The sequence below is a fragment of the Anguilla anguilla genome, chromosome 3 (assembly GCF_013347855.1).
Source record: "Anguilla anguilla isolate fAngAng1 chromosome 3, fAngAng1.pri, whole genome shotgun sequence".
Taxonomy (NCBI): domain Eukaryota; kingdom Metazoa; phylum Chordata; class Actinopteri; order Anguilliformes; family Anguillidae; genus Anguilla; species Anguilla anguilla.
In genome coordinates, this window is record NC_049203.1 from 15,528,170 (window position 1) to 15,540,385 (window position 12,216).

Here is a 12,216-nt window from a genome sequence, read left to right on the forward strand (position 1 = left end):
GCTGATTTAATTTTCTTCCCGCCTCTGGTCTCGTAAATACATTTGCATTCGGAGAGTAGGGAAGGCCATTGGTTGATAATTCATCAAGTTCATTCTGGATCGTTGAAACAGTTCAGCACAAGGTTAGCACTCTGGGGGGTATATACTGTGTGTTTTGGTATGGTTTCTCATCTTGAGATGTGTAATAGACCTTAAGTGACAAAGTGAAGATATTATAGGGACAAGATGCAATTCAACAGACGGGGAATGAAAATGCACAAATAAATCAGATATTTTCAATTATATGCAGAAGGAATATAGCGAAACCATCTTCTCAATGCAAATTTTATTTTCTCTTCAGCACCTCACCAAGAGGAAATGCATCATTCTGCGATCATTCGGGTTTTCGGATTTAAAAAAAAAAAAAAAAAACATTTTTATGCCTGGCATCTACGCATTACAGAATGGCCAGAAATTGCCATACACGGAGAACCTTTTCCGGTTTGTTTTTCTCATGCTTTTGACAAAGAGAACAAAAATAAGTATCTGTGTAATGTCCCTCTGGTCTGTTCTGTCAGCATCCCGGATTGTTTCTGCTTCCTGTGTTAATGGGCAGTGATGCTGTGAAAAAATACAGGAAACTCAAAATGGCTAATTTTCTGTCTCCCTGTGTGGACTCTTGTTTACTTGCACTAAGTGTCTGAACAGAGGGAAGGTCAGCCAAACAATGAGATGACCAAGACGCTAATGGCTTTCAAATGGAAAAACCCCAAGCAAACAGCAGAATGACTAATCGCAGCAAGTGACACTGAAACAATTATTGGAGCGATTAAGTACCCACAATGGAAGTAAGAAAGGCAGGCACAGGCTTCATTTTTTACTTATTTATTTATTTTTTGGGGGAGGCGGGTGGTTGGGGATGCAGTCCTCTGTCCCCTGTCCCCCATAATTATCAGGAATCGTCAAAATCCTCAGGGTTGGTGTATGTGTGGGTTAGTTTTTTTCAGAAGCAATAGCTCCCTTCTCCTGCCCCCCACAATGTTGACACAAACCCAACACCCTGGAAGACAGGCTCAGTGAAGTTCTGTACCAGTTGAATCACAGATCCATGCTAACCCCAGTGCGACTAAAATCAGCGGCGTCTCATCGCTCCGCTCAGAATTGGCTAATAGTGTGTGCATGCGATTTCTAGGCCACAGGCCTCAGCCGACGCTCCTGGGAGTCCCTTTACCGACTGAGGTACACAGAAGCCCAGACTTTATTAAATCCAGTTCATTTATCCAGCACATTGCCCATGCTCAAAGTGCCAACCCTACAGTATGGGTTCTTAAAATAATTTCTGACCCACAACGCGTGCTACCTCTGTCACTGCTGCGTCGCTGCGAGTCTTTCTCCTCAGAAGATTCGATTATGGTGATGCACGTCAAGCCTTTCACTCGGGCCAGAGGACCTGTTTCCGTGGTGACCCTGGGGTTGGGGAGGAAGTAAGATAATCCATTTCCAACTGCATAATTTTCCTGGAATTTATATTTATTCCATTGGCCCACCTCACAGCAGATCGGTTCCAAGAGTGCTCAGAAACTTACTGAGCAGAACCCTTGAGCCGTTCGAAATCTGCGTTTGCTGAGTTTGTCAAATGCAAAGGGGACGCGAAACTCTCTTCATTATCCCCACGGGAGTTTACAAAAAATAACGAAGAGAAATAGATAAAATTATTACTCGCAGCACTTGGAAGGAAATGTTTACTCAGATTGTACTGCTATAAGCAAACATATGCCTGAACAGCTGAGGGACCATTATGAGACGTTTCTTTCCGTGTCCATGTGATGAATGTGACCGTACTTTAGAACCACTTATCACGATAACGCGTTGGCAGCTTGAATTTTTTTGAGGCTTTTTTTTTTCTTTTGAAAATACGCCTTAACAGCTGAGAGCCCGAGACGAGATGCCTCGTCTACGTGACGAACGTGACCAAACTTCAGAACAAATTATCGTCATCTTATCATTGGCAGCTGTAATTTTGTTTTGCGTCTTTTTTCTTGGGAAGTGGAGGGCGGCGGTTACCGCTGGCAGTTGCTGAAATGGTCTTCCTGAAATATGTTTCCTTCACATCGGTATCTCTCTATTGAAAGAATTTCTTATTGTGTGAGAGCAGGTGTAGCCCTGCTACGGGTGCTGAAAGTTTTATGCCTCTGTGCTTTTGTGTCATGCTGCCGCCCATTGATGTCTGCAGTACAGGAAGTGAATACATATGGCACCATTTGCAGTGGGAAAAAGAAAAAAAAAACTCACAACATAATAGTAACAATATAAAAAAAATAGGTGGTTGACGTTGTCATCGGGTGCTTTGGAGAAGTGCGTGCACTTGTTTGTGCTTGATAGCAGAGTTTGCAGCAGTGACTGCTGATGAATGAGAATGGCCATTACAGATCTGGAGGAAAAGAAGGAAAAGCACTACAAAAAATAACAAACAGTATAAACATAGGAATATGGTTGACAGATTAATGTGACGCGTTGCTCTGTCTTCCCTAAAGTACAAGTCCAATTGTGTCTGAAAGCTACAGAATCCAAGGCCAGAGTTAGCAACTGACTGAGCTAGCATAGGGCCTAACGTGAATGAATTACCTGCCTTTTACCTGCTACGACCCTCAGGAACCCTCTGTGTAGCCGTAAGTATTTGGACAGTGAAACTGTTTACGTTGCTTTGGCTCTGTGCTCCAGGACATTGGATTTAAAATGAAACAATGAACGTGAGGTTGGTGACTGTCAGCTTTAATTTGAAGGTATGTACATCCATATGGGGCGAACTGTGTATTGCAGCCCTTATCATACATGGTCCCAGATTGTTGCTTGATAAAAAAATATATGGCTCCAAAAGTCATTGTTTTCTATAAGACACTGCCTAGGAAAGAATTCCAAAGTGCACTCAGTACATTGTGAGGGTGTGCAAAGCACCTGAAAGACATTTCCAAAAAATGTGAGGAAATATTCTGCCTTGAAGTTCTCAAAAAAGTATAAGAGGAGTTGCCCATAAAATCATTCAAATGAAATTCCATTTTTTTTGTACACACATGCAACTGACTTAAGTGGTTAAGTAGTTATTGTACATAGAGGCAGATTGACATAGCACAACATCAGAAAACATCAGAAAAAACATCAGCTGATGAACAAGTCACAAATATCTAAAATATAAAAACAGACACAGTAAGAGAAAGCACCCGTTCAGCACAACCCAAATATGTCGAGTATTTCAAGTGTGTATTTTACCCACATATGGTATGTAAAATACATCAGTCAAAATATCATTCAAACTCTATACAGGAAGGTGGGGTTGAATTTTGGTTGCAACCATCACCTGTTAAATACCTGTTGGAAGACCTGTTGGCATAAAGAAAATCATTGTGGTGTGCATGGTCAACCACGTGCCCAAAAGATGAAGACCGATGGAGTGAGGTTGAATCGGTGTGTAATCGATATAAATACATTTTAAAGACAGCTCGGAGAAATTCTTTCATTCTATTGATTGAAATGGCTGGAAGCAGATTTAAATCATGGCCACAGATCCATACAGAAGGCTTCGGACCACTTGCCATGACACAGGAAGGTCTATTTTTCTGTTTTTACTGTCATCCATAAATATCCTATAAAGGAACTCTGGGCTGGAGTGGCCAGTAGATTCTCATCATACCGTGAGGGAAAACCCAGTGGGATTTTTAAAATAGCTCATACCTATAACATTTACCCAAGGGGCTGTCAACTGATGCTCTTTCTGTCCCAATTAAATAATCATAAAGTAAAATTGCCAATTATAACACACACACACCCAAAAACAAGAAAAAATTTGAGTGTCGGTTTTAATTAATGATCACTTGAAAACTTGGCATGATGGGATGTTATTCTCAGTGTTAGTTATGTAATACCTCATTAATTATTAACATTGGCTGTAAAATGCTAGCTTTCAGTCTTGCCTGACACACAAAGGCTCACGTTTTATTAAAAAATAAAAAAAAACCTTGTGGATAATCTGATGAAGGTTATATTTTACTACTAAGTTCAAATCATGATTTAAAAAAAAAAAAAAAAAATATATATATATATATAGAAATAATTGCAATTTTTTCTCTTTATCAAAAATTTCTGGGTGCTAATAGATGTAGTTGATACCAGAACTCTGACTGATTAAGGTCTCAGTCAAGCAAGTCCATTATCAACAAAAGGAATTCATTTAGTTCCAGTTTAATTCTCAGAGCAAATTATTCCCCTGAATAATATGCCAATTATTTATTGCGCTATAATTCTGTGGAAACAATGACCTTGATTGCCCCCCTGAGGTGGGGGCTGGGGGTTGGGTTGGGGGTGGGGGGCAATCAAGGTGGAGGAGGGGGGGGTGATTCCACTCACCCGCACACACACGCACACTTACACACGCTCATACACACATCAGAGCCAGCTCCCACCTGGAGAACTCTGGAAGGCTGTGATGACTGAACACCTCTCATTATCCTCCTCGCCCTCTGCCTAAGTGCCATTTGCTGGAAATCACCATTGCTACAGCCACTGGGGACACTCCTCTGATATGTGCCAATGTGAAATGTTCATTCTGTCCTTCTCACTCCAACTTTTAGGCTGTCTGTGTACATATCACAATGATGAAGGGGAAGTTATTTCACTGGTCTTGTACACAAAAGGAAAAACGATGCTGGTGTCTCTCGGGTGTGGCTCCCTTCACTGAGTCAGTGACTTGCTCACTCAGTCACTGACTCAGTCACTCTAAATCGCACTCACTCATTACAGAAAAATTAACTGTAATCCCTGGTAGATAACAAAAGTTAGTAAATTCAACCAGAAATAAACAAGGAAATGGTCCTTTTCTCAAAAACAAGAATTGAACTGTTTGACTGTTGGACCAAGCTACAATTTCATTATTAAACTGATTTGACGACAATTATTCTTTTTTGTATCGTCAGGTAGAGAGATTACGGCAGAAGAAGGCGGATGAATGTGCTGATTAATGCTCGGGTTTCTGTATTTTGCCCTGCAGCGAATCACAGGCTCCTCAGCTCCTTTTGGACTGCATTCTCAGTGCCCTGCCCTCTCCGTATTTTCAAAGAAGCACTTCCCTTCCTGACTGAACGGGAGATGACAGCATCTGTGTCATCACCTCAGACGAGAGACACAAAGGTAGGGGGCTGGCCCCGCCCACAGCGCTGACGCACGGGCGCACTCAGGCGCCTCCTTCATCCTGTCCCGCGCGTCTCCGGGGCCCTGCTCCGTTTTCCCGAGAGTGTGTCATTACGGCTAATAATGCGCGGGCTCACCTTCGCGGCGTGAGGCGCCTTGCGCTAATACGATGCTTCACAGAGGCGAGTCGCGCCGTACGTACAGACACATGGACTGCGGCGCAGGGAAAAAAAAGAACAACCCGGACCGAACGCAACGAGGTGTGAGGGGAAAAAAAAACAAAAAAAAAACGACTAATCATCTTTTTTCCTCTGCTGTCGCGCAAGACACAAAATGGCCCTTAAACCTTTTTCGGCTTAGAAGTGCAGGGACTGCTGGACTTATTTAGCAGAGAACACAGAAAAACAGGACGGAAAATGACTTTGAGAGGGCCGTTAAAGCATTTCCCAGAGCGATTCTTCTCCGCTCCACCCCGCCTCTCTCTCTCTCTCTCTCTCTCTTTCTGCCAGGCCTGCGTCTCCAGAACCTCGACCGTCAGCAAAAAGCGCAGCATCAGCGCCCACACTGCCCGCACAAACACAAACAGACGGGCGGTTTATTGGAGCCACGGGTAGGCCGCTGGGCTGAGGGTGTGACAGAATTAAACATGACCACTGTCACCAGGGCTCGGCTGTCCGTCAGGCCAAAACAAAGCTAATGTCTCCGAGTTGGTCGGGGGGGGGGATTGGGAGGATTGTTTGGCTGGTCCTCACACAGAGCACAGAAGCTGAACTCGGGCGTTCCTGCCGCAAAACTCCTCTTTTAAGCGCATGGGCTTTTTAACGCGGATGCTATCAGTTAAAGTGTCAGTTAGACATATTCCTTGCACATTGTATCAATTACCAAGATATTCAATTTAAATTGCTTGAATTAAAAGCTACTATAACGCTATCCAAAGGAAGTCTGGCAAATTCAAACACATCCTACCCCTAGTGGGATGAGGCCAACTGTGTATAGGCTTGCCAGCATTCTTATGATGAGTTCCTTCTATCTTTTATTTTGACAGCAATTTAAACACACGAGTGATGTTAACATTCAACCTGAATTTCCAAAAAAAGTGTTGAGGCTGGTGTGACACACCATAAGTCGTATTTCCGCACAACGGGCCCGCATTTGGCAGAATATCTCCGGTGGGACGACAGCGCGAGACATCACCCAGCGATCGAGCGCATTATCTGCGGGCCGCAAGCGGGACTGGGATTGATGGACGACTTGTCTGCGAAGGACGTGACTGAAGCTCGCCGAGACAAGGGGCCCCAAATAGATTTGGGGATCGCGTGTCGGGCGGAAGCGGAGAAACTCTCACCGTGGGGGCGGGGACCGTTCGGGGGGAAATGTATACAGCCTCCCGGACCGGGTGGTTTTCTCCTCCCCTGCAAGCTTGCGTGATAATGGATGAGGGTCACAGGAGAAGCCATTAGGACTGAGGTTGCGGTTGTCACTGATGCATATTTATCAGCAGACACAAACTAATTCTGAGCGAGTTTTTTTCACGTTAACTTCCGGGGCCCCCCGTTTGCAATGCATCACTGTTGCTGGAAATCTCCGGCATGGGTTTTTGCATTTTTTTTCCCCCCAGGAATGATTTTTGGTAACGCCTTCAGATCATTTGTAGGCATTTGGTATTCAGGAGTGGGCCCAACACAAGTGGAAATCTGATCAAGTCCACCCACTTTCGAGTGGGGTGTAGGGCTGATGTGTGCATGACTTATGTGTTGATGAAAATGCGAATGTAAAAAGCAGTGCTGTGATTGATGAATGCTCTCTCGGAGCAGAGCAAATGGTCCTCCCTGGTGTTTTGTTAAGACTGCCCTACTTAGGGCCTGATTCAGTCTAACTACAACATGTATATATATATATATCTGTGTGTGTTTGTGCGTGCGTGTGTGTTTGGGACATGATGTTTGAGACAAAAACATGTTTTTCTTGATTTGCTTGTGCACTGCACAATTTTAGGTTTGTAATCAAACAATTCACATTGATGAAGTTCTCAGCTTTTATTTTAAGGTATTTTAATACACTTTGCTTTCGATTTGCTTGTGTACTGCACCTATTATACATCGCCCCCTCCCTGCTGCCCCTCCCCACCCTTTCACAGATGTACATGAATATCGGACTCCTTTGTTGCTTTAACAGCATGTTTGGGATCATTGTCTTGCTGTAGGATGAGCCCTCGTCCAATCAGTTTGGAGGCATTGGTTGAATTTGAGCAGTAGGTATAAAAAGTACTGTAATTTATACATGCTGAAACCTATATAAAAATAAACTTAAATAAAAGCTGAGAATGTACACTTTAACCACATGTGAATTGTCGACAAATATAAAATTGTGGAGTACAGAGCCAAAACAACAACAGAAAAAATGTCTTTGTCTTTATATACATATGTTACCCACACTGTCCCTCGTATACATTACGGTATAGTTGATGTTTAAAGTTTTAAACAATAAATGCATTATGCATAAAGGCTGTTTATTATGTATCTTTTTTGTATCGTTAGTCATTGATTTTAATGGTTTCTTTATATTTAGCTCATTCTTCACCTCTTTAATTTTGCATTAACAAATTTCACAAATGGTAATCAAAATAATTATGAAGCCATTTGCATTCTTTAGCTGCCAGTATATCATTTTTCACAAGGTTAGATGCAAATTGCAAAGTTTACACATATAATTAGCTTATCCTATTGTTGCTTTTTACCTAAGCTTATTTTTCTTTTTAGGAGATATGTGATGTTAGCTTATTGCTAGCTATTATTAGAAAATCACAGTACATTTAATATGACACAGGAAGCATTTAGACCTGTTTTGTTAAATTATCATGTCATTGTTGTTCATTCAGACACTTTGAAATGTGTTCTGGAGAAATGGCACAAACGCAGTCTCTCTTCTATCCTGGCAGTCTATCCAGAAAATGAAAAAATAAGAAATATTACCATTTAAAATTATTAGTTTTTTTTACTGGCACAACTTATTTGAATCTATTTCAAGCCTTCAAAGAGGTGTGAATGTTATAAATACTTCTGAGGTCACTTGTATAGAAACATCCAAAAATGCATGTATAATAATAATTTTCTGCTCTCAGGCATTTAACGTGAGATATTTTCAAACAACAGAAATCCCTTGAATTTCCAGGTAATTATTCTGAGACTGAGCTATTAATGAGCAAAAACAAAAACAACAATACAAACATACTGTATTCACCTTGAGAAAATCTTGTTCTCAGAGGTAATTCAAGTAATCCATTTGCTTTGGTTGAAAGATGCTAATGAAATTACACCAAATTAAACTTTTTCTGATCTTGGCCCAGATATTGTTTTGATCTCTGAACCTAACCCTAAACCTGATTTTGGCCTTACCGCTCACCCAAACCCTCATCCTAACCCTGTCCCTAAACCTGAGCCTATCCCAAGTCCTGTCCATGATAGCCTTCAGCCTAATTCTAACCCTTTGTTTGAATGCCACAGAGACTGCGACAGTGGCCATTGCATTGTTTTGCAGATAGATCTGTACCTGGCATGTGTAAGAAGTGTTCTCACTGAGATACCTGCTGGAGTTAAACAGATTACTCACTGCATAATGCAGAAAGGAGCCATCCTTAACTAGGCACACCATATAGACACACACACAATACCTGAGTTTCTGTGTCTGTCTCTCTGTGTGTGTGTGTGTGTGTGTGTGTGAGTGTGAGTGTGAGTGTGAGTGTGAGTGTGTGTGTGTGTGTGTGTGTGTGTGTGTGAGTGTGAGTGTGAGTGTGAGTGTGAGTGTGTGTGTGTGTGTGTGTGTGTGTGTGTGTGTGTGTGTGTGTGTGTGCGAGTGTTTGGGGGCAAAAAAGGGAGTGGTTAATCGCCAGATCGCATTTGTGAAAAAGGACCCCAAATAGAAAAGTAATAAAAGCTTTATTTATTCACCCACCATCAGTGACTGGCTGTCAGCAGCACAACACCTGAGACCACTAAGAACAGAGGGGCATAAATTCAGGCCTGAATCGCTAAAGACAGGTCTGACTCTATTACAGCCAATATGTGCCACTTAGCATCCAATTTACACCCCATCTGCCTTGCGTTTATGTCACCAGCACTACGCTTGGCCCTCCCTATAAATCACACCATTAGGCCTTACCATTATAATGCAACGCACCCATTATCAGGAGAAAAATCATCATAACGTGCGTGCTATATAATCCTCTTTTTATGAATGCACCTTACATTGACATCTGTTTATTTATCTAAGACTGATGCCATTTCTATTTTGGAAGTAATGTTTTAATTGATTATGGTGACAAAAATGTTATAGTCACACGTAAGAAAACTATTATTATGAACAGTGCATACAGTATACCTATTTATACATGCATTTATATCTTGGTAGAATCTATGAACTGTTAATAACAAAACTACTCATCAAATAATAGTGGAATTTTGTCAATGTTGGAATACTGTGCCAGCTTACAAGCAGCTCAAAAATCTACTGGCCAGCTTTAAGAATTCTGAAAGTAAAACTTGCTGATGGACCCTCAAATTCTATTCAATTCTATCATTAGTGCATTTCTGGGATCACCGCTTTAAATCAGATCAGCTGTTTTCACCATAAACTTATAACCAATCACTCACTGAATCAACAAAAACACAATTGCTCAATCAATCAATCAATCAATCAATCAATGTGTTGCATTTTCATGAATGAAATATAAATGGGAATTGTTTTCCAATGAAAGTTGACTAAGCAAAAAAAAAAAAAACACATCTGGTAATAATGGATTAATGGATTAGATATTTATTTACCAAATGTGTCAATAATAAAAATGCCATTGTTTTCATTTTAAATAATTAAAACCACAGAAGTATTTAATCTCTATTATTATTATTATTATTATTATTATTATTATTATTATTATTATTATCTTAATCATCATCATCATCATTTTTCTTCAACTGCTTATAAAGTTTGAGTCTGGAATACATTTAAAAACCCTTCTTTCTAATTCCATTGGTCCAGTGCGTCGTGGCACTGCGGTAAAAAAGTGAAGTAACAAATAGATTTTGATTGATGGCTTGATTGGTTTAAAAATCAGTGGAGCATAATTGTACCTAATTTTGAACAGCGTGGTGCTGTTCGGCTATGCTGCAATTGTTTTTCTCCCTTCATTTGCCCATTACAATATATGACTGGCCTTTCAGAGCAGCTGCTTGATTCAATTTTCCTGTGTTAAAGAAAGTTGTCTGCAGTCTTTTATTATCTTGAAGTGTTTTGCTTTTTAGCCATGTCTCTGAAAAGCTCAGCCAGCACAGCCCTTTTGCTTAAAAGAAAAAAAAAAAACTTTAACAATATAAGAAGTCTTCTAAAAGTTTTCCAAGTTTCTGCTGCCATTCTTTTACGCATTTGAGATTGTTTTAAATTTTATTTTTCATCTTGAAATCCAGCAACACTCATATTATATTTGGTCTACATCTTTGGGTAGGCTCCAGCACTCTTGTGAACCCGTCCAGAAATATGCACATATAGATAATGGATGGATGGGTCATACAATCAAGTTTGCAATAGTTGTAATAGTTCACATCAATCAAAAAGCCTTCACTTTGTCAGATATCAAATAATTTTCCACTAAACATGTTGCTCATTAAAACATCAAAACACATCTTTATATGAAGATAAATGCTCTGTATATTGGAGAAGATAGACAACATTCCCCTTTAAAATTGTATGTATAAAGGGTTAAATATTTGATCCCAGGCCCAACATTTACTATGACAGGAAGGACAATTTACATGTCTTTTGAACACTTGTTTAAGTTTCCTCATGACTTCAGTTAAAAACATTGTAGGACAATAGACACTGGAACTGTTAACGCGTGTCATTATGTGCAACTATAAGAAAACTAACAGCATAAGTTTGCCCTATAATTTTTTTTTCTCCCTCTATGGGCTATGAGATTGAAAAAGGGCTAGAACATTAGGCCTCTCTCTGCCGCGATTTCACGTAGAGCAAGTGAAAAAGGATGTTTGTTGGACACGGTGAACAGGATAACTACAGCGCACATATCCCCTGTGGCAGTGCACCACTTTAAGCTCACGGTGGGGGCGTAGGGCTAGCAGGTGCAACAGGTGCAGCTGCACCTGGGCCCAGAGGGGTCCGGCTATGCCACTGGCCCATGGTGTTTGCAGCTTTGTGATACCTTTCATTACCCATGCTGCTTCTGAAAGGGGAGGGGCATGGGGGGCATTATGGGAGTAAATTGTAAATTACCATAAAAGAACCCCCCCCCAACATTTTTTCTGCCAGCTGTCAGTAGCTCCCCCTCCCCTTATTTAAAAAAAAAAATGAATGCAATACACTGTGTCTAATGCAATGTGAGCATGTCACGGCAGGTTTGAGTCCATTGTCACAGGGAACCTCTAATGAAAATGAAAAACCATGAACTCAAAAATGCGCAGGATGCTAATTTAAGACCATATAGAGTTGAGTTTCTGTTTCCCCCCTAGGGGAAAAGAAAACAGAGAGGCAACATGGGTAATGAAAAGTGTCTCAAAACGGCATTCTCACCACGGCCTATCATTGCAATACTGCCACAGGGGATATGTGTGCTATAGTTATCCTTTACAGTGTTCCCACAAACATCCTTTTTTTTTACTGTAGCTATGTGAAATCACAGCAAAAAGATGCCTAATGTCCTACCCTTTTTCAAACTCATAGCCTGAAGGGGAACGGTTTGAGAGTTGTTTCGCATACATAATGAAAGGGAAAAGAATCATCTCCATGCCGTCTGTAAGGGTGATGCAAATTCAATATTCAAGGTAATCAACAAGGGCAGGCTAAGAATGACAATGACGATGATGACAAAGACTGAATAAATAAAGAAATAAACGTTGAAGCATTTGAAGGAGATTATGTTGTGAGGAACAAAATGCATCCCCCAATATGAATTGATTTTATTCAATTCGTGACACCAAAATTCACTCCTGCGTGCCTAATTCTACACGTACCAATGTGCTGTGCCTCTTGTGGGCTGACTGGACTCAG